Here is a 23,900-nt window from a genome sequence, read left to right as displayed (position 1 = left end):
GTTTTCCGCGTGAGAGCACCGAGTAAGGAAAGGAGTCCTCAGATCAGGACTCTGGACAACAGTGGAGCTCTGTAGTCTCAGCACATGACTGCATCTCTGGCTCTGAAAACATGCAGAACTGTTTCACCAGCCTGACAGCTGATGGCTGGTATTCTGATAGAACCGTCCAGTTAGACTAGCCAGTTAAGTCAAGATGGCTAGAAGCATGACATTCGCGTTAAAATAGGAATACTGGTAAAATTTTGTTATCTCTGAAAAACAAAATACTACAAAGACAAGAAATAATAATGACTCCATCTGAATGCATTTAAGAAGGGTCACAATTTGGGTTAAACTGCCAGTTCTAGGCTTCAACTACGTGGTGATGTATGTCCTACGTAAGCCACGTTCCATGTGGAATTTTTAATGGTCTTATAACAAAATGCTTTAGAATTTTCCTTTAAACTCCCTTACCTGGCCTGTGAGATTTTTGTTTCCCTTTGTTTTGGCACGTTAAAAATGTTAACAGACTTTGTTTTTTAAAACAGGTATGGATTTACAGAAAAATCTAGAAGAGAGCAGAGTTCCCACCCACCGGCACCCAGTCTTCCCAACTATTAAAATCTTATATTTATGTACTAAATATGTGATATGTAAGTAACAATTAACAAACCAATGTCGATACAGTGTTATTAACTGAAGTCCACAGTTTATTTAGATGTCCTTAGTATTTTCCTCTAATGCCCTTTTTCCGTTCCAGGATCCCATCCAGGCATCACGCTACATTTACTCATCATGTCTCCTTAGGCTCCTCTTGGTTGAGACAGTTTCCTAGACTTTTATTTTGGATGACCCTGACAGTTTTGAGGAGTACTGTTTTTTTGTACAATGTCCCACAACTGGGATTTCTCTGAGGTTTTTCTCACGGTAAGACTGGAGTTACGGGTTACTCGTTAGGTTTCTCCTCCTTCTGGTTTCTCCTCCTTTCTCTAAAGGTTTCTCCTCCTTCTCTGGAAGGAAAATCTCGAGGGCACAGTTATCTATAGAAATCATTTGGAGTTCTTCTGCATAAAAGATGTTTCCCTTGTCCCCATTTATTAACTTCCTCAGTCATTTACTGATCATTATGGCCTCAGAGCTATCTAGTGCACACTTTGGGTTACAATTCAACACTATTCAGTTTATGTTGTTGATGGAAGTGTTCCTGCCTTCGACTCCTGAGCTTTTTCCCTTGATTCTTGTGCTCCTCGACACACTCCTATTAATATTTTTTCGAATTCTGTTTTTCAGCCCTTCTTTACTTCCCGGCATTACAAGATGCTCAGGGCTCATCATGTCACGTACCTTTCTTTCTTTTTTTTTTTTTTTTAATTTTTAATTTTTTATAAACATATATTTTTATCCCCAGGGGTACAGGTCTGTGAATCACCAGGTTTACACACTTCACAGCACTCACCAAAGCACATACCCTCCCCGAGGTCCATAATCCCACCCCCTTCTCCCAAACCCCCTTCCCCCAGCAACCCTCAGTTTGTTTTGTGAGATTAAGAGTCACTTATGGTTTGTCTCCAATTGCCCATGATTGTTTTTTCTGTCTTGACAAGTGAATGAAAGAAGATAAATATATGGACCTGAAAAACACTTTTCGCCTTCAGTGTTCATTAGTTCCACCCCATGTATTGGTAAAAATCTTTTTTTTTTTTTAAGATTTTTATTTACTCATTTGACAGACAGAGATCACAAGCAGGCAAAGAGGCAGGCAGAGAGAGGAGGGGAAGCAGGCTCCCTGCTGAGCAGAGAGCCCGATGCGGGGCTCAATCCCAGGACCCTGGGATCATGACCTGAGCCGAAGGCAGAGGCTTTAACCCATAGAGCCACCCAGGTGCCCCTAAAAATCTTTTTTTTTTTAATCGCTTTCATAACATTAGTCTTTGCCTCTACCACCAAGAAAACACCAAAATGCCAACTGAGTGAAAGTTTACATTTCCTTAATCCCAAAATGCATGTTTGTGTTGGTTGTGGTTTTCTCCTTCATATTTTAACATTCCCGGAATCAGGGTGTACATTTAGTATCATGTCTTTTTTTCCTCTCCTTCCCTGTCATTAATTTGATGGTACACCTTACAGTTGATGTTGTCCTGGGAATGGAGGAAGTAGAGCCATCAATTAATTCTTGTTTGGACCACAGACATCATTTAACTATTTTCACTGATTTTCCCCCATTGAACAAATATTTTGATTAAAGTGATTTGATATATAACATCTACAGACATTAAAAAAAACACCCAAGTTTTTTTTTTTTTTTAACCTATTCCTGGATACATTTTTACTTTACCTCAAACCACAAACTCTCATCAAGCCCTAAATATAGACAAATGGTGAGGGAAGGGTGTTCAATTCTTTCTATTTTGTTCTGGGTTTACCCTAACTCCTTTGATGTCTACCATGTCATGGTTTCAAGGTCCTCTGAACCCATCATCATTCCTGAGGAGCCCAATGCTGATGCTGAAGGGTGTTGAGAATGAGGCTTCACTTGTGTTGATGAGGGGTAACAGTGCTTACTGATCAGAGAGGTCAGGAGGACTCTGTGATTCTGCCTTTCCTACTCTGGGAAGCCAACCAACTGCGAGCAGGGTAGAACTGATCATTCCTTTCTCTGTGGTAAGGATCTTCTCTCCAGTCCATGAACCACGCCTGCTTGGGGCATATCATGCTTTGTAGATTATTTCTTTTAATGGATGGAAACTTGTTCAAGCATTCACTGTGGGCATGTTTCACAAAGTCACAGATGAAATGCCCAATCTTTTCATCTAGGTAGGCACAACTTGGTTATTCTATTTTCTGTCCCACTCCTGTGTAAGATGTACTAAGATACTGATAGTGCCCCAATGATCCTCCAGACGAGACTGGAAGAGATGCTACACTGACTTATTTAGGGAGTCATTGATGAAGCCCTTTCCACCTGCCACTTTACAGATCCCCACTCTACAGACAAGCCAGCCAAGTAGATGAGGCTAAATAATCTGTCCAGAGAACCTTGATAAGTTTGAGGCCAACATGCAAATGCTGCTGATGCCAGAGACTCAGGGACTATGGCTACTCTTGATGCCGACAGATGCACCAGCTATACCTCATAAACGGGCACTTGGCTGAACACAATTCTGTTCCCTAATTATTTTTTGCACATGTTTTTCACCTTGACCAAACCTAAGTGACAGTGAGGGCAGGGACAGTTGTCTTCTATCCCATTAACTCAGCTTCCCAGGCTCATCCCAGCAGCTTTCCTGTTAACCCTGTACTTTTGCCTGCTGCCTACCTAATTTATGTCTAATTTATTAGAAAATTCAGAATTTTTTAAAAAAGATTTATTTGAGAAAGAAAGAATGGGAGAGAGCACGAGTAGGGGGAGAAGCATAGGGAGAAGGACAGAATCTTCAAGCAGACTCTCTGCTGAGCGGGCAGCCCAATATGGGGCTCAATCTCACGATGCATGAGATTGAGACCTGAGCTGAAACCAAGAATTGGATGTTTAACCAACTGAGCCACCCATGCACCAAGAAAATTCAGGCTTTTTCTAATAAAGGTAAATAATGTCCCTTCACCCTTTGCCTTCTGCTACTTTGTTGTGCTTATTTTTCATTTATGTTGTGTTTATTTTTCATTCATTAGCTTCTTAAATTACAATTGATTTCCAGTCCTTTTAAATAAAACCCTTAACTTTTCATCTAAGTATACCTTTAATCTTATTTTACACATTTAAATGCATCACATTCTTTTTCTCTTTCCTTCTTTCTTTCTTTTCTTTTCTTTTTTTTTTTTTTTTAAGTAGGCTCCATGCCCAGCAGAGAGCCCAACACAGGACTTGAACTCATGATCTTGAGGTTAAGACCTGAGCTGAGATCAAGAATTGGACGTTTAACCAACTAAGCCACCCAGGCACCCCTGATGCATCATATTCTTACTGTTAATTATAGAATAGTCTGCAGTTTCAGTGGTAATATCCTTTTTGACCTAAGAATTAGTTCAAAGGATTATATTTCAATTTCCAAGTGCTTGGATGGAGGTGGGGCAGGAACCACCTTGTGTTAATTTTTAATGCTATGTTATTTTTACATGTGGCTAGTACATCTACTTCTTGGTTAATTAAAAAGTTACTTTGTGGTGTGGTATTTCATCAATTCTTGTCAATGGTTTATGTTCTCTAAAAAATTTGTGTATATTTCAAAAAAAAGAGTAGGAAGAAAACCCCACTGGATGTGGAAATTAAAAAAAAACAATTGTGTGTATTTCCTATTAGTTGGGTTAGATCAATAATGATAATGATGTTATTAAAATCTTCTGTTCCTGGGGTGACTGGGTGGCTCAGTGAGTTAAGTATCTGGCTCTTGATTTCAGCTTGGGTTACAATCTCAAGGTTGTGAGATCCTGCCTCATGTCAGGCTGTGCTGGGCATGGCTCCTGCTTAAGATTCTGTCCCCATCTCCCTCTGTTCCTTCCCCACCCCACTTGCATAGACTCGCTTGTGCTCTCCAAAAAAAAAAAAAAAAAAAAAAATTCTTCTGTCCCTATGTATTTTTGCCTATGTGATTAAATTCTGAAAGCTATTTTGTTAAAGTCTCCCACTATGATTATGAAAAACTTGGTGCTTTGAAATTTTTATCTATTTACATTTATATTTTTATTTGTATTAATTTATTTGTATTTTTAGCAGATTTTATCTACCTCGGTACTAAAATATTCAGTGCATAAAGGTTCTTTAGTACTGACTCTTTTTTAATTTATATCTCTTATTCTTCTATGTCTTGTTTAACAAGACATATACTTTTTAATTTAGTTCAGAAACATTTTATAAGTTAAATATTATTTTTAATTGTTTTCATAACACAGAAGGGGAGACCACATTTCCAAGAGTTGCGAGGATTTGTTCAAACAAGTAAATAAATGATAGAACTTGGATTTAAACCCAAAGCTTATGACTGCAAGTCCAGTGTCATTTCCAGTATCCATCAAAACTGTGTCCTTGTTGTTCTGTCTCCGAGAGAAACTCAAACCCATGCACACCACATGTGTGTTGTTCAGGGAGGAACTGCGGTGAGGAACGCCCTTAGCAGTCAGTGCTTCAGAATGTAGGTCAAACAGTCCAGCCAGACCCCAGAGCAATTGTTTCTACACTGACTGTGGGGGGTTTGGGGAGCATTATGTCATGCTAAAGGCTTTCCTCATTCGCAATCATACAAAGAGATACTATGCCTCATGTTTCTGAGCCACTGGAGCAGCTGAAGGAAGATGAAAGGTCAAGAAATTTCTCTCACTGATGCACTGACTTTGGTATATTTGTTTATGCCACCATAACGTAATCTAAGCCAGAATGATCAAGACCCCTGGCCAGGTGTCTTCAAACCCAGAGCCCTACCTAGCATAGTGATTCTTCTTTGGCATACAGGGCCTGGTGCCAACAATGAAACTGGCCCTTTGCAACATCATGCAGTTGAATTTCAAATAACCCCTCACTTATCTTTGTTGTTGATCAAAACACTGAAAGGATCTGGCAAATTCCCTTGTTCATAAAAAGACGAGCCAGGGACACATAGAAAGCCTTGCTATTCACCCAGGATGAGTTATAAGAAGCCTCGTAGATACAGAACTCCAGAAGTAGTGGAGAGAACCAAGATACTCTCACATATTCATTGCTCCTTTCTTTCAGGCTGAATAGAAACTAGAAGAATACAAGGTAGTACAAATAATTCAGAAACGTACCAAGGGTATTGGAAGAGATCATGAATGGGTATTAAACAGATTTGTGGCTCCGATCAGAATCTGTGTTTTACACACACACACACACACACACACACACACACACACAACATGGGACCAAGAGAACATTCAGTTAATTGCCTATTTGCACAATCTTCCTATTCCGAGGCATCCCTTCCTTCTACAGTTAAGAGCACACACAATAGGGCAGAACTGGTAAACAACCTCATGTCACTCATAAAAGAAGGAATGCTGGAATCAAACCACCTGGTTCAAATTGAAGATGCATTACTTACTAGCTACAGCGAATTATGCTGTTGGATCTCAGTTTTCTCATATGTAACATGGGGATAATTTAATGCGTGTTGAATGTGAAGCCACATGCAAAGAGCTTAGCCAGGGCAGTGTGTAAATGGTGGCTACTATTACTGTTGGTAAGTGGAAATTTTACTATTAGAGCATTCTAGTAGAATTTCTCATAAGGAATGCAGTTGGAGTCAAGCAATGAGTTTTATCTCTGAGAATGCTGCTAGGCAGGAAATAAAATTCAGAATTCGGGGTAGTAGAGCCACAGGTCATCCCGTTATCCTAGAGAGGCATGGTCAACACAGGAAGCAGAATGGAAAATCTCTATGATTACTTTGAGCCTGGACTCATGATGTAGCATTCATGCTTCTAAATTTGAAAGAGTTGGATGTATTTGTGTCTGATCAAAAATAAGAAGAAAAACAGAATGTGAATTTAATCTCCATATTTTAAAAAAATGAGCCAAGTTTCATGGCCAGGGAAAAACTATGTGGATGAGAGAGACAAAGAGGTTTCAGAGCAGCCATGAGTGCAGGCAAAGGAACAGATGTCTACATGGAATGTTGGAGAAGCTGTTTATGAGGCGTGAACTATAGAATCTTTAAGTCATGCCTTTTAGAAAAACTTCATTAAAAAGATAAATCATTCTTCAAGGCTTTCTGACTTTCTGATATTTTCTTTGAATGAGACTCCAGCAGAATCTGGTCCAAGCGGAGTCTTGAGATTTATTCAGGTTACAATTAGAGTGTTGGTAACACCCAGCTGAGCAACATCAAATTCAACCACGTGTGTTTATCACATATTTTCTGGATTATGATTTGGATTCTAAAGTGCCTGCAGACAGGCTGAATTGCATGATTCTGTAAAGGAAGCAAACTTTCAAAAGATAAACATCTCCCAAGATTTTATTAATTACTTTACTCACAGTCATTTGAAACAGGTAGCACTACCTTCTGTATTTTGGTATCTACTCTTTTCTTTGCCTTTGAGCAACTTCTAGAAATAAAGCTGTACTCTGGGAAGTACCTAATATAAAATAAGATGCCATTTATTAAATTACTCTTACATATCTCCCAGTGATAGACTTACTCACAGTACTAAAAGCAACACAGTATCCACTGATTAACTTCCAAGACACATTTATGTGCAAAAACACTCAAATTGCCTGTATTTGATAACACAAGGGTGTTTATCGAAATATGTTTACTTAACATCTTATATAAACTGCATTTTAATCTTGGGGCAGTGTGGATCATTAATAACACTAATAGAATTGCAGGCAAAATAGGAGTAAACGGTATATTACAATGAGCTGACTTTTTTTTAGATTTTATTTATTTATTTGACAGAGATCACAAGTAGGCAGAGCAGCAGTCAGAGAGAGAGACAGGGGGAAGCAGGCTCCCTGCTGAGCAGAGAGCCTAATGTGGGGCTCGATTCCAGGACCCTGAGATCATGACCTGAGCCAAAGGCTGAGGCTTAACCCACTGAGCCACCCAGGTGCCCCCAATGAGCTGACTTTTTAAATGCAAACTGTATTTCCCTTTTTATTGAAAAATTACCACCATAACTGTAATATTCATCAAACCAAGCTGAAATTCTTAGTAACTAGACTTTATAGGTATGAAGCTTTCCTAAGCAAGGAGCATTCTATAAGGGGGAGAGAAGTTGTGACAAGCAGTGTGCCATTAATGTACAACTAAATACATACATTCAGCTTTTAAAAAGTTCACCTCTCTTGATTAAAGACAAGGATTTAAGGTTACCAAAACATGAAAACAAGCAAGCAAGCAAATAAACACCACCAGTGCTCTGCCCTGCATTGTCATCAATGATAAATTGCCTGATACTATCCAAATTGTTAGAAAGAAAGAAACTAACTAACTAACTCCAGGAACTCCCAACCAAACCATGCAAACTGTGGACTGACACCCCTGGGGATTACATTTCTCATTTGTGCAATTGTAGAGCAGTGTATTTTACTTACCTAAAGCCAACTCTTTACTCTTGAAGGAGAAACACCTAGAAAATAATTTTTACAGTGACAACCATTTCTTTTATCTACCATTCTGCAGGAGTGCAACCCACCCCACCAACCCTGACCCTCTGGGGAATCCGAAGAGGAGGGACATGAATCTGTGGTTGTCACCAGACTGTCCCAATGGGTGTGATTCCAGTCTTTATAAACATGTAGTTTTCACACATGCCAGGGGCCATAAATGACAGTCCCCCCCCCCGCACCACCACTTCATCTGAAGGTCAAACAAGGCAACAGTGATAAAGAGTAATTCCAGGGATGCCTGGGTGGCTCAGTGGGTTAAAGCCTCTGCCTTCAGCTCAGGTCATGGTCTCAGGGTTCTGGGATCGAGCCCCGCATCAGGCTCTCTGCTCAGTGGGGAGCCTGCTTCCCCTTTTCCCTCTACCTGCCTCTCTGCCTATTTGTGATTTCTCTCTGTCAAATAAATAAATCAAATCTTAAAAAAGAAAGAAAGAAAGAAAGAAATTCCAAACAGATACCATTTCGACCTTCACCAGCACTGGGGACCCTGACTTCACCCCATGGCCCTGTGCCAGAGAAGTCTATCTCCACATGGCTCCTCCAGTTCCCACAACGGTAGGGCAGAGCGGCCGCTGTGGCAGTGACGTGAAGGCTCAGTTATAGACACCAATCCTTCTGCGCAGTCCCTCCCCCATGTTCTCCTTCTGCCAAGTGGACAAAGTCAAGATCTGAGGCAGATTTTTTTTGGGGGGGGGGGAACAGAACCCTTTTGTGGTTGTCCAGCACCTATGAGAGTTTCATGTCTCTCTCTCAAGGAGACGAGAAGTTTGGGGCATTACTGGCACAGAGTTTGGCAGCATTATTGTGATACCCCAACAACCAAACCCACGCCTGACAGGGTCTCCACCACAGTTGGCTTCATTATCTCTTTTCAAAAAGTATGGAACAATATGCAGCCAAATAAATAAATTACACTCCCCTTCTCAGGCCATCTCTGTGGTGAAGATTGATACTAATGGCACTGTCTCCTGCGATGCCAATCTTGGCACTGGGTCAGGGGCCAGCCTCTTCCTTCCACACCCTCCCAGGTAGAGCCAAGCCCCCTCGCTCCACGGTACCTGTTGCCTACTACATACTCCTTTCAATGGCTTATCTTTTTCTGGGTGGTGGGGGGGGGGCAGGGGGCAGTGCCTGGCACATTTACTGAATGAATGAGAGATTACTGCCTCAAACAAGAAAAATTGGGAGAAGCCCCTCCATCTCAGATCCACAGTCTATCTCACCAGCTATATAAAGTGTTCACTCTGGGGGCACCTGGGTGGCTCAGTCATTAGGCGGCTGCCAGGGTCCTGGGATGGAGCCCAGCATTGGGCTCCCTGCCTCTACAGGAAGCCTGCTTCTCCTTCTCCCACTCCCCCTGCTTGTATTCCCTCTCTCACTGTCTGTCTCTCTCTGTCAAATAAATAAATAAAAACTTTAAAAAAATAGAATATTCACTCTGTGTATGCACAAAGAAGAAGAGCTTCAAAATTTAAAAAAATGCTAATTTGGATTCTAAGTTAGCCAGTCTAGTAATTTATAGATCTTAAGGCTAAAACTGTATATAAAATTCCTATTGTTCCTCCTTCCTGATCTCTTGTATATGGAACTATTTCCTGCCCCTTCTACTTCCACTGAATTGTAACACCACCCTGATCACTCTTCTCAAAAAGAATGGACTCTCTTTAGCCTTTTCATTCTCTTTTGAGGATTAAACATGAACAGTATCCCTCTTGATGATATTTTTTTAACAGAGAGACGAGTATCCAAAAGGGAGAGAAAGTTTGACAAATAAAAAACACTCAATCTATCTTCGGTCACACCTGTGTGGGGGACTTCTGTTCTGGCTCAACATGCCCATGGGCTCTCTCCAGAAGGATGGGTCAGTGAGAAATGCCTGAGCCGGTGCCTGCCATGGGAACTTGTGTGAGACAGCCACAGAGCTTGGAAGAACCCAAAACCTTGCTGAACTTATGTGTACAGAGACAACCTAATTAATTGGTGTCACTTGTAACTTGTGCTGTGGATTTGATACCCTTAACCTAGGAACTTGACTTTTGACCAGAGGGAGCTGGCTTTCTATGTTGCTGGCTGGACTGAAAAGGCAGCAATTGGAAAAAATAAAGATTACTCCTATTAGAAGGGACCTGCCTTGTAAACGGCCACACCTTGATTTTCAAGGTGTGATTCAGACTGAATTATCTGTTCATTAGAAGACCACTGAACTGATTCCAGATGGAAGTACAAAGAAGACTACTGTTACAGTTCAATTGCTTCTAAAGTACTAGTTACCTCAGGCCTTATAATTCAATCTTCCTGTATTTGCTCAGATTGCTTTGTAAATGTCCTTAATCATACAAACTATTGGTGTTACCCATTAACCTAAACTAATTATTATATTAAGTGTTTATGTGTACCAACAGTGTAATCTTTAAAAAAAAAAAACCTAAGTGCTTTTTAATGTGTTGTCTAATTCATCATCATTGAGGGAAGCTGTTATTTCCACTTTAGAGGTGGTGACACGGAGTTACTGCTAAATGAAAAACAACGGGAATACACTCTTCCGAGCAAACTATAAAATCACAGAAGAGCCTGGTTTGTCACCTTTCCCTTGAGTCAATAAATATCTGTTCACTGATTAGCTAGCTCTCCCATGTTTTTCTTGTATGGAAAAAAACCTAGCAGTAATGTGGCACATTCTGATGGGAACCAGGTGGTTCTTACAATCAAGATCTTACAAGCACCATGATGTGTTATATGGTAACAACCCAAGATAGAAAGCCAGGTGACCTTGTTGGGTGAGTACAATATTATGCATTGCTGTGTAACAGATGACTCCACAACTTAACAGCATAAAACAACAATTTCATTATCCTCATGGATTTTGTAGGTCAAGAATTCAGAAATGTCATGATGGAGACAACCCTTTTCTGTTTTATAACACCTGTGGTCTTAGCTGGGCTCACTGATGAACTAGAGGCTGAAACACTGGGGCTGGAGAATCTGCTTCCAAGATGGTTTCTTCATTTATTTCCGATACGAGGCTGAGAAGGCTAAAGGAAAGCCTCAGCCAAGACGGTTAACCAGAGCACTTACATGTGGCCTCTCCAGCACTTACATGTGCTTGCTCAAGCCTCCGAAAGCAAATGTTAGCAGTGAATGAGCCAGAGGTATGGCTTTTTAGGACCTAGCCTTGGAAGTTACAGGGGGCCACTGCTGTCATAGTCCCTTGATCAGATTAGTCACAACCCCTTACTCGCACAGATTCAAAGAAAAAGGACATAGACTCATCTCTCACTTGAAGAAGTGTCAATGTATTTGTAGCCATGTTTTCAAACACCTACAGTGAGTCTTCAGTTTCCCACTGTCTGGCACACCAATATTTTGAACTTGAACAATTATTGATAAGTATGTGTGTTTATAGACTGTCAACCACAAATGGCTGCAATTCTATCTGTAGATAACCAGGTTCTGAATTGGGAGAGGTCATAGTCCCAGGGCAATACAATGCCTACACAGGTGTTAGGTAAATATTAATTTGGAATAACAACAAAATAAACAGCAGGTAGAAGATCTGTTGGCATGTTTGGCCATTAATCTTATGAAAATTATACAGTGGTATAAAAAAAATCTCCACTATGGTTACATAGCAATCAGATGCTCCAGGTAAATTAAAACATTTAAGGAGCTAGGAAACTTAGGGGAAAACAATTCAGCTTTGTAGAACTAACTATTCAGCATGAGGTGAGAAACTCCTATCACAGCAGGCAGAGAAGGAAAAACAGGCTGGTACAAGCCAATGGAAATACTGGGGACTGGGGTTACCGGAGCACACATGCCCTTGCCTTAAGGTATCTAAATTCAATTTTTTAAAATATATTTAACTTTCCAGAATCAGCACTTAGACCACAGCTTATGATCTTTGATTTAGATTTGGTGGTGACTATTTCCCAGTTTTTTCCGTGGTCCTACTGGTTGATTTTGCACTCCTCTGAAACTGGAAAATAAACACTCGCAGTTGATAATAAACATTTACTGAGCATTTACTATGTTCCAAACACTAAATTATAAGCCACTGTATCTAATTTAATGCTCAACACTTCTTTGGGGTATCACTGAACACATTTCACCAGTAAAGAAACTGACTTTCAGGCACAAAGGGGATAGAGCTAGTTGAATGGTAGAAAGTAGGTTCGTATGTACATAGGTCTGACCCCAACACCTAGGCTCTTAGCCACTGCATGTTATAATATGCTGCTTTTGATGACTGTGTCCCCCCGCAGCTATAGGGGGGTGGCCCACAAGAAGGAAGCGGGCCTTTGCAGATGTCTCTTTAGTTGTAACCCACCAGTTACTCTAATTTTGGGACAGAAATAGGAGTTTACCAGAGGCAGTGGATGTGCAGTACTTCTCACCCAGGAATCCAGGAAGTTTAAGACTGTATAGAAACAAGTTTCTCTGGATTCCTGAAGAGAAATCTTGAGTCTCAGCCTACTAGATGGGCAGTACCTCCACCATTGATGGCCTGATGGAACATCATCTCTCAGGAAGGTTCCCTGCATGCATTTATCAGAGAAGCACAAGATACGGGATCATGGAAGTCAGCATTTCTGTGCTCAACAACCTCTCCTGGCAGACCCATGATTTTCTCCTTCAAAATCTGTTTTAATGGGCACCTGGGTGGCACAGTTGGTTAAGCAACTAACTCTTGGTTTCAGCTCAGGTCATGATCTCAAGGGTCTTGGGACTGAGCCCTACATCAAGGGCTGCTTGGGGTTCTCTCTCCCTTGCCCCCTGTCACTCCCCCATGCTCACTCACATGCTTCCTCTCTCTAAAATAAATAAATAAATCTTTAAATAATAATGGTTGAATGAACCATTACAGGGAGCAGTGAAAAATAAAATTTTAAACAAAAATTTGTTTTGAAAAATTCCCTTTAAAAAATCATCCTTGGGCACCTGGGTGGCTCAGTTGGTTAAGTGACTGCCTTCGGCTCAGGTCATGATCCCAGGGTTCCAGGATCGAGTCCTCCATTGGGCTCCCTGCTCAGTGGGGAGCCTGCTTCTTCCTCTCCCTCTGCCTGCCTCTCTGCCTACTTGTGCTCTCTCTCTGTCAAATAAATAAATAAATAAATCTTTAAAAAAAATAAAAAATCATCTTCTGTTCCCTTGAAGAGAGAATTCAGATAGAGTTCTCATACATCAAACATGACAGAGGCAGTTTTTAATCACTTAAATTATTTATTCTTCATTGTTTAATGCTTTATACCATTTCTCCAATGAATAATTTATTATACCATTTATGTTTATTAAAAATTGATCATGGGGACATGCTCTCTCTCTGTTCTCTTAGGCTATAGATATTTCTCTGTCATTTGGGAAAAGACAATTTTGGGGGAGAGAGTAGACAAATTTTAACAGTCTGTATGTTCCTTCCTTTTCTTAGGATTCTTTTTCTTCCATAAAAGGATGACAGTTTGCCTTAGTGTATTAACTGATCATTTCCTTTTTTATATAAGAATAAGGTTTATCTGAAGGTCCACTGAGGCTTTCATTAAAAAGGCTTACTTTATATTTTTAACTTGTGGAATGCAGATGTAAAAAGGAGGCATTAAAAAAACAAAAGATTCTAGAGTCTTCCATGATAGAGATCCCAGCCTGTGGAGCCATCTCTCTTTCTTCGCCTTTTTTTTTTTTTTTGCCTTTTTTACTCCTCAGATGACTCATTTTCCTTGCCCTTATTATGCTGCTAGTCACTCCTTAACTCTCTTATAAGTGGCCTAAGTCTTTCTCTCTTCTCCTTTTCCTAGTTGCTTCTTAAGTCCTCTCTTGCCTTTGCACTTCTCAACCCTATATCCCGAATTGCTCTCTGCAAGCCCCAACCCCAAATCCTGTAACTTTCCATCACCAGTGTCTCGCACCCACCACCCTCAAAGTAAAAGGTTCAAGAAAGTGACATCCCTGGACATTCCTGCCTCAGACCAGGTCCATGGGAGGCAGGGGAGAAATCAGAAGGAACAAACCATGTCTGAGAGGCATGGAAGTTGAGCAGAAATTAAGAAGCACCAAGGATATTGTAATATATTAGTCTGAGAAAGGTTTGCAGTGGACTAGACCCAAAGGAATCCAACTTAGTACATTCCAGTTGGTACTTCCTGCCCATCCCAGTGGGATCCAACCCTACCCCTTTTCCACAGTTCCCTACTGGAGTGGAGGAGACCATCACCAGCTGCCCAAGCCAGAATCCTGAGACTCACCGTTGCCTCTTTCCTCTCACTCACTCCAATAACCAATCCATCACCAAGATGTGGAGGTTCTTCCTTCCAGCATCTCTGGAATTGGGCATGAGCTCCATCCCCTTACCTACTCACCATTCTTGCTTGCCTGGACCCAAAACAGTTTCCTGGGGGTGTCCAGCCCAGGTAGCTCTATTCTCAGCCTGCTGTAGCTGTGATCTCTCTGCAAAGCAGATATACTTTTTTTTTTTAAGATTTTTTCTTTATTTATCTGACAGAGATCACAAGTAGGCAGAGAGGCAGGCAGAGAGAGAGGAGGAAGCAGGCTCCCTGCAGAGCAGAAAGCCCGATGTGGGGCTCGATCCCAGGACCCTGGGATCATGACCTGAGCCGAAGGCAGAGGCTTAACTCACTGAGCCACCCAGGTGCCCCCAAAGCAGATATACTTAAAATCCTCTTTCCATCATGACTGAGATCGAGTCTAATCGCCTTAACACGGCTTACCAGGACTTCAATATGCAATGAGGTTCCTGCTTAATTTCCAGACCTTTTATTTCATAAACCCTAGGTGGGACTCCTCCTCTTCCCTACCAAACACACGCATGCAGCCCTCTACTATCTACACTGTTCTCCAGCCACCCAGAACTTCTTTCAGCTCCATAGAAGAACCATGTTTGCTCCTGTTTCTTGGCCTGGGAGCATGCTATGCTTTTGCGAGCAACCATTTCCAGGATGACTCCTCTATCCTTCAAGCCATGGTCCTAAGGCTCCCAGCACTCCTCCCATCCCAGCACTCAGGACTCTCCATGGTATTTTTCTGATGCTTCCTTTCCTGTGCTCCCCACAAACTATAACCTCCGTAAGGGCAAGCACCATGCTTTGCTTGTCCACCATTATGTTCTCACTGCCTGGTGCGTAACAGGCACTTGATAAGTATCATTTGACTGAAAAATGATTGGTGTAGTCTATTCTTCTGGTGGCCTCCAGTGAAGCATGCTTCCTGGTATTCACACTTGTATAGTCTCCTCCCTTCGAATGTGCCTGTGACTTGCTTTAATAAAAAAAAAAAAAAAAAAAATCCATGGAAGTGACACCCTGCTAGTTCTGGGCCTGAGCCTTAAGAAGGCCGGGAAGCTTCTACTTCTGTGACCCTAACAACCCTATAAAAAGTTCAGTGACCCTGCCAAAGAGACCACGTGGGAAGATACTGCACACACAGTGAGAGGTTTTCATACTGCATGGAGAAAAAGAGAAGCCCGGCCATCCCTGCTTTCCAGCCAAGCCCTAACCCAGCTCATCTGCCCTGTGAATGCAGCCCCTGTCTGACCACAGCCAAGAGCAGCAGGAATGCCGCCCAGCTGAACTCAGCCCACATTGCAGCCTTGTATGCAATAAAATGCTTATCGTTTTAAGCCACTATGTTTGGGGGTGGTTTATTACATAACAGCATGTAACTATAATAAATTAAATATATAAGTAAAAGGGAATAAGGATTTACTTCACAAATACATTTCATGTGGAGGCAAGTCTGAAGTTTCTAACAGGCAGACCCAAGAAAATAGCAATAGCATTTAAAGGATATAGAGGAACGCGTACCACCAGCTCCATTTAGAGCACATCACAATTTTCCTCTGCCATTTTCTTTGGTTTTAAGATATTTTCCAATGACAAGACTTTCCTACTTTTTTTTTTTTTTTAAGGATTCCTGGTCTGACATTGACATTTAAGGAGTCCAACCAAGGGTGCAATGTGAAATTACCACATGAGTGGAAACTAGCCCATGGCCAGCCCATCCTGCTGCTCCACTTCCTCTTACTCACTGGTAGTGCAGATTCACAGCTGTGGGCAAGCACAGGCGGGCTGCTGTGTTTAGGGGGTCTGGAATGTTTTGGGGGCTCCAGGCTTCACTGGAACAGGCATCAAAGTTAAGTGTGAAAAGTCACCCAAAGAACAGATTGGCCAATTTTTGACTAGTAGGCTAATAGAATTAGTAGAAATAAACAGCTACTCACTCGTGCTTTTAGCCTAGGCATCTAATCAATTACACACACACACACACACACACATCAAATATTGATGCCCCATGGAGACAGCTGATGCACACTGTTACATAATCCAGGATATGGCTAGATTATTAAAAAAAAAAAAAAAAAAAACCAAAACCAAAACCCAAACCCGTATATTTGCAGAAATGAGGAAAAAGACTGCTAAATGTATAATGGCTCGATGGAATTTTGGATTGCTACTTTTAATAACTGCTGCTCTTTCAGAAAGAAAAAGGATTATTATATAAGAACTATGGCCTAAGCAAAGCATGTCTCTTGTAAAAGTTAAAAAAAAAAAAAAAAAACCAGAATGCTAGGAATATATTCTAACAGTTTATACTGCACTACTACTTGGAATTTTCTGAGGATCTCTGGTAGGTAAAACTCTCAATGTATTTTTTGGGAATGTATCACATATTCTAAAACTATCTCTAATTAATAATTCTTACATGATAGAGATTAAAAAAGGGAATTTAGAAAATCTGGCAGTGTGAACGTTTTATGTTTAGAAAGAGAAGGATCAGTTCCCCGTGTTTGCCGAATTCTGGACACCAAGTGAGAGAAAAAGAACTCACAGCATAAACGTCAATGTCCTGTCAGCTGGTGAGACTAACCATGAACCCCTTTCAAACACTGCTGAGACAGAACAAAATCAAGAACTAAAAAATGGGAAATACTTCCCATTCTTTTTTTTTTTTTTCCCTTCCCTAGATAAGAGAGAGTTCTTCAAATAGATACCACCCCATGGCTTGCTGGGACCCAGCACCCCCAGAGAATGGAAAATCTTGTTCTCTAACCTTTCCTCCCCCATGGGGTAACTTCTGGGGGAGGCACTGGACTGTGCTTTAATTGTGGCTTAGAGGACAGGATACACAGGTGGTGAAAATGAGCCCAACAACCCCTTTTTGCCTTCTAGGGAAGAGAAAAGTCTGGCATAAAAGCAATAGGATTTTGCAAAAGAAGGAACCTGGGAGATTATCTTGGTGAAGCCAATCATCTCAGACACAAGGAAATGAAGGGGCACTGTGCTTTGTAGAAAAGATGGGGGCTCACCAGTCACTAGGTTGAGGCTGTTCACATGATTTTCATAAGTATTTAAGTGTTCATTGGGTACTAGGGTGAATGATGAAGGGTAAATACAGCCATGGCACATCCAGAAAGGACACGGGATTCTGTTAGTGATCCAGATGGGACTGGGCCAGATGGGATACAGCAGGGCAAGGTGAGAAGACAGGCTGGAGAGGGTCCTGAGTCTCAGAGGTTAGAGGAGAGAACAGAGAAGGAGGGAGACGAGGCAGCTAGCAAGGACCATGTTTCCCCAACTGACACAAGACCCGTGATAGTCAGACCTAGGGACTGACAATGACAATGAAGTTTATTAAAGCAACATGCTCACGCAGAAGGAAACTGTGCCGAATCCTATGAGCGCCCTGAATCCTTGAAATGGGCAAAGCAGTGCAAAGCCCCTCAGAAGGGTACGCGGTGGTTCAGACCACATTCTGGGGGAGGTTCGCAGGGCCCCTCACAGAGCACCACGTGGGGTGGCACGCTCCATGTCACCTAGAAAAGCTCTGGCTCTGTTTGGGAGGGGAAAAAAAAAAAAAAAGAAGAGTCCTATGCTTAAAAAACACAAACGAACTGAAAATTATTGGTACGGCACAAAGACACTTGGATAAGGATCCCGCAGACCCGAGTTGGAACTGCAGTCCCACAGCTAACTAGCGAAGGGTCCTCAGCCAAGGCTGTTCGTCTCCTGGAGCCTCTGTTTCAGGGTCTGAAGACAAAGGTAATACCCATCTTACATGGCCGTTTTGAGGATTTAACGAGATAAATTATGTGAAAATACTTTGAAATTATTTCACAGACACAGGTTTTAGGAAACATAAAAGGTAAATTAATAAAAAAAAAAAAGAAATTTCTCGCTAAGTCAACTTGTAATTTTAATGGAGGCTATTTTCTGTTTCCTGATTACTGACAGAACCCAGGGCTGTCTCAAAAGAAAAGCATTACTTAAAGAAGATTCTTAGTACATGGCACGATTTCACAGACACCCCAATAGTAGGCTAGATAAGGGGATCTTCCTGGCACTCTAAAAAAAATCTATCTCTAGGGTTTGGCGAATAATGCTGGTAGAAGAGCAGCAAAACTGACAGAGAAGGGATGAAAAAGCTGGTCTTCCACACTCGTGGCTTTAAAGGGAGGATGGAGACCATTGCTTGGATCAGGAAGGCTGACACGGGATTAGAGGCTAGGATCTGGAAGGGAGTTCCAGACGACCAACTTCGATTTATAGCCATGAAAACTGAGAACTTGGGAGGAGAGGTCACATTCGCAGTTATGGGACTCAACCTGACACCCAGCACTTTTCCACTGCGGGAAGTCTGACTAATGGCTAACTCCTGAAACCTAGTCGCTCATCGATGATATTTCTGTGTAGTCAGCTCGACTTCCCATAATCCACTCGGACAGGCTTCAGAAGGCATTCCAAGTGGTGGCATCTCTGCTGTGGCCCGGGGGTAGGGCGAACCACATCCTGGTCTGCCCAGGACAGTCCCCATTGATGCCTGTTGTCCCAGCACCATTGTTAATAGTGCTCCCTTGCCTCTCACAAGTGTCTGGATTTGGATGGAAAACTATAAAGCAGTCTTTGTGCTTTTCTGGGAGGAAGAGGGAGACCCAGGCTAGAACTGGTCCCTGAGAGCCTGATGTAGTGCTTTAGAACCCAGAGAGATGTGATAACGGTCTTCAAATATTATAGGTTGGTCTGTCTGTCCTATGTTAATAAAATTAGGCCATTCTGTGACTCCAGGGATTAGAACATGAACCACTGTGTGGAAGCCACAAGGGCGTAATTTTTCTTCAGTATAAAGAAGTATGGTCTGGAGCGCCTGGGTGGCTCAGTCAGTTAAGCGTCTGCCTTCAGCTCAGGTCATGATCCTGGGGTCCTGGGAGAAACATCAGAGAGCCTGCCTCTCCCTCCCCCTCTATCCGCTCCCCCCCACACTCGTGTTCTCGCTCACTCTGCTCTCTCTCCCTTTCTCTCTCAAATAAATAAATAATCTTTTAAAAAATTTTAAAAAAGAAGACGTATACTCTAAATGGTCTCCAGAGTCAGGTTGCTTTGGCTCAAATCCTGGCTCTGTATGTCCAACCTTTTGTGCTTTCATTGCTTCGTTGGTAAAATAAGAATAATAGAATGACAGCCAAGTACATAGTAAATGCTCCATAAACATTTGCTCCTGCTATTATTATTACGAACTGGAATTTGGCCGATTGTGAATGTTCTGAGAGGGGAGGTTTTCACATTGGACAGGTTGCAGAGGAGTGAGGTTTGGGGGAAACTGCCCTGGAAGGGTGGGTTCTACCCTCCTGGTCAGGGGGAGCCTGGCGTCTGGGTGGAGCTGGAGGTTGACACAAACGGTCTTCATCTTCTCGGCAGAGCTGGGGTGCTGTTTCACCCTGGCTGGTGCAGAGCACCCAACCTGGCCCTGAGCTGATCGTGTTCATACCCGTAGCAGGAACAGGCCTGCCCTCAGGACCCCGTCTCCTGGACCGGTGCTGCAGACTGAGAGCATCTAGCCAACAGGAGGCAGGTCAGTTAAACGTTCTTGGACCAGCACTGAGGAAAATCAAGCACACAGTTCTACAGAGATGGGGCTGAAACATTCTCGAGTATGGGTCGACAGAGTCGAGCCACTTTCAGTCAGGCAGGAAACCCACGGGGAGGGGTGGGGGGGATCTGTGTACGGAATTACAACCATATCCGTAGCCAAGCAGAGCTAATCTGAGTGTCCTGAAATAGGGCAAGCAGATATGCGAGGTTCTGATAAGTGTTTCTATCTTCGTGTCATGTCTGATGTCTAGCCCTCCCTGCCGGCAATCCCCGTGAGGCAAACCAGTCCTAAACACGCTCTCTAAGGGAATGAGAGGGCTGCTTTCATCAGAAGCCTCTGCCCCGGAGACCCAGCAACGAAACAAAAAGAAAACGGGGTCCCTGCTAAGGGTCTCTAGGCATTCCTCAGCCTACTATCTTGATTTGGAGAGCTGTTTCTGGCAAGTGTGTGGAAGGGATACCGCAGACCTTTACAAGAACGCTTGACACAACGGTTTTAACAAGGTGTTTATATTCATAGATCCCCTAATCAGTCAGACCTCATTTCTAGCAAGAGAATCTCTGCTTTACAAATTAACTTTTAAATGTTCATGTTAGTCGGGGGTTAGGCGATAGAGAAGCGAGGGACAGGCTGAAAGGGGAACAAAAAGCATTTCTCTGTAAACAGGTCCTTTTCAGTAATCTCCTTCCCCCAAGAATTAAGGTCAGGAGTGAAAAGCCAGAGGGTGAATACAAGGACCACAGATGAGGCTTTGTGAGTAAGGTCCTGCTCTAGGAAAAGTCACTTTCCTGACCTGAATTCAGGAGTCAAATGCCCCAGTGCCTCCAGTTCACAAGAATTACTACCCAACTGCTCCTCAAACCCCCAGGAGTTCAGAAGAGGAACATTAGTTAGTAAAGGGTTTGCTTAGGCAGAGAAGGAACTAATAAAACATTTTCCCCTTCAAAGCACTTGGCTAATGTTACCCAATTCGACTTTACAAAGGGCCTTGAAGGCAGCCATTAATAGTCCTCATTTTAAGAGACCAGAGAGAAAGATTACAATAAATGTAGGAACAAAATTAAGGAATTCATGCTTCTCCCCAGCTGCAAAGCTTCCTGGGGAGAAAAACGTGAGCTCAGGGGCCTTTGGCCTCCAGGGAGGAGCCGTGAGCTCAGCACTTGTTTGGTTTCTATCAGGATTTTATCGGTGACATTCCCCCAAGCCCCCGGCACAGCCTGGAGGTACCAAGGGAAAACAGACTGCACAGACCGTTGCAGATAGGGAAGCACAGGGTGGTACGAAATCAGGGGCAGATTTTTTCTTTTTTCCACTTTCCACCACCGAGCTCCTCTGCTTCGGTTGAGCTCAGCAGCACAAGTGCCTTGGAGAATCTAGAAATTGCTTCCATATGTGGGCACAGGAAAGAATGTACTCACTGGCTGCCTGAGAAGGAAGCCTTGGGCAGCCTCTCCTTCCTGCCAGAAAATGTTTCTCAGGCTGAAGAGAGTCACAGGGTGTTTAAGCTGAAGGAGGTCAGAGGGAGCATCTCCAACCTCCCCCAAATTATGGAAGAGGAAACCAAGGCCCAAGGTCACAGAGACAATGATGGAACTGAAACCAGAACCTGGGGCTCCCTGCCTGCCTTTTATTCTGAATGCTCCTTTGCATTTAGACTGGGCCTTATCCATGAGTGTTCTTTACCTTAAAGAAGGGTAAAGGGCGATGTATTGAGAACCCAGTCTGCTAGGTGGGCCCACTATCCTGTGAAGCCCTTCACACACGCAAGGTCCCAACAGCCACATCCATGCCCTAGAGTCAAAGAGCTACCTGCTTGTTATGGCAGAAACCCAAGGGATCTTCTGAAGAGTGCAAATTATCCTCAGTTCCCACTCATTCCTACTTTCTCTGAGGTTGGGCCATATGAAACTTGAACCCATGTCTAAAATTGACAGCAGTCTGGCTGCCAAGGTGGCTCACTGGGTTGAGCGTCTGACTCTTGAATTTGGCTCAGGTCACGCTCTCAGAGTCATGGGATCGAGCCCTGTATTGGGCTCCAGGCTCAGTGTGGAGTCTGCTTGGCCTTCTCCCTCTGCTCCTCCCCCTGCGTGCTCTCTCTCTCAAATAAATAAATGAAATCTTTAAAGATAAATAAATAAAATTGACAGCAATCATCTTGAGGTTATATTTGTTCTATTGTCCACTTTTAGGAGGGAAACCAATCTATTAGAATCTTTGTCAAATCACATAATGTCTTTGCCTGTCTTCTCTTCAAATTCCCGCTCCTTTGCCGACTCCCCCTCTTGCCCCGGCACCACTTGAAAGAAGGGCCTGTAGCTGATTTCGTGTGAGAGCAGGAGGCCCAGTTGGGATCCAGATCGCAGGCTCGGGTACTGAAGGCCACCACGTGGGGCTGGACACTTACAGGAAAGCCAGCTCGGGGGGCTCCTGGCACAGGGCCCACACCAGCACTTCCACGGCCCCAGAATACTTGTCAGCTCAGCGCTCCATCAGTACGGGGTGGGTCCAGAACCGAGAACACAGGCTGCCCCCCAAGCCCCTTCCTGTCTATAGAAACTTGGGTGATGTAGGCCTAAGTCACATCGTCTTGAACTGGCTGAGCCAAGGGGGTAAACTACGTGCAGGGGCAGATTCATGGCCATGGAAACTCCAAATGTTCCCTCGGGTGCTCCGTGATCAGCCGAGGTCCGCTTGGCTCACACCATCTGGACTTCTCCTTTCCAGGTGAAGAGCCAGAGCACCTTGTCCCAAGGCCTGCTTCAAAGTCAAAGCTGACAAACCTCCATTGCTTAAAGGCTTGCTGTGTGGAGGACCTAAAACTCCAATGGAGTTTAGCAGTTCCACTATGGAAACCAAGCTTTCCTGGCCCTTTCTTCTCTTTCCTGTCCCATTTATGGGACATTATGAATCAAGGGTGCTAAAGGGCCTTTCAAATAATGCTTTTCTTAGTACTACCATGTGTGATTAGGATTCTTACTGGTCTAGTTGCAAGTACTAACTAGATAACATGGTCTTCCAATAAACACTTCTCAACTACTTAATACAAATGAGACACAGAATTGGGGGTGTCATGCTGAGCCCAGTCCTGTACCATGGTTCCCTCATGTAGGGAATGCAGAACGAAGGAGGCTCAGCCTCCCCGTGTGCCACTTCACTACCAACCGTAGCGGATGAAAATCCTCACATGTTCACTCAACTTTGAGAGCCCCTGCACCTTGAGCAGGTTCTGCCTTCTCCGGGCCAGGACATATGGACACGCAAGTGTTTCCTTATGAACAGGCTGTACCTCAGCCTCAGGCTCCCTCCCTCGGCCATGGCCTCCCTCCCCTCGGCCATCACCACTCCACCAGCTCCTCAAGATGAGAAGAGTGAGGAGAACCTCTTCCCGACTATGCAGCCTGGATATGGGATCTCCTTCTGCAGGATCTGCCAGGGCTACAATGAGACTACATGGCTGACATCTTTCTGTTCTCATCAGTCTTTTTCAGACTGCAAGTTATTGCCTATTCTCTGTCAAGTCAATTTAGTGGACTGAACCAGCTTCTTAGAAAATATATCATGTACAGCATTTGGTAAAAATGGGAGTTGTTTCCTAAAACTTTTGTTTCTATTATCTATCCATCCATCCATCCATCCATCCTAGATTCCAATAAAAAAATATATTTCTTACTGTGAATCATCGTCAAGAAAGGCTTCAAAACACTGGTTTAGAAAATGCTTCTTCACATGCTGTACTCACCACTCACAGATTCATTCCAAATACTGCCCAGGTGCCATGACCCCTTCACATCCGTGATTCAAGCAGAGGGACAGGGCTACCATCTGAGCGTGCTTCTTCGGGCTGTTTTTTAACCTCAACACCCCTTGTTGCCTCTTCAATTTTACCTCTTAAAAATATTTTGAGGGGTGTCTGGGTGGCTCAGTGGGT

The 23,900-nt window shown here is 43.1% G+C and overlaps 1 protein-coding gene across 2 annotated transcripts in view; it reads right to left on the bottom strand.

Annotated features, from left to right (window-relative positions):
* WIPF1 (WAS/WASL interacting protein family member 1) overlaps window positions 1-23,900 on the bottom strand; it is a 115,389-nt gene that overhangs the window by 75,774 nt on the left and 15,715 nt on the right. The window contains exon 2 of one of the 2 annotated variants that reach the window (XM_045066881.1): window positions 8,027-8,061. The exons of the other annotated variant lie outside the window; for it this stretch is intronic. The gene's annotated coding sequence lies outside the window, so the exon portion shown is untranslated. The remainder of the gene's footprint in view (window positions 1-8,026; window positions 8,062-23,900) is intronic. 2 annotated transcript variants of the gene reach the window in all.

The sequence above is a fragment of the Mustela putorius genome, unplaced genomic scaffold (genome assembly GCF_011764305.1).
Source record: "Mustela putorius furo isolate JIRA1106 unplaced genomic scaffold, ASM1176430v1.1 tig00003869_pilon_pilon_pilon, whole genome shotgun sequence".
Taxonomy (NCBI): domain Eukaryota; kingdom Metazoa; phylum Chordata; class Mammalia; order Carnivora; family Mustelidae; genus Mustela; species Mustela putorius.
This window is presented reverse-complemented; position numbering and strand designations above follow the sequence as displayed.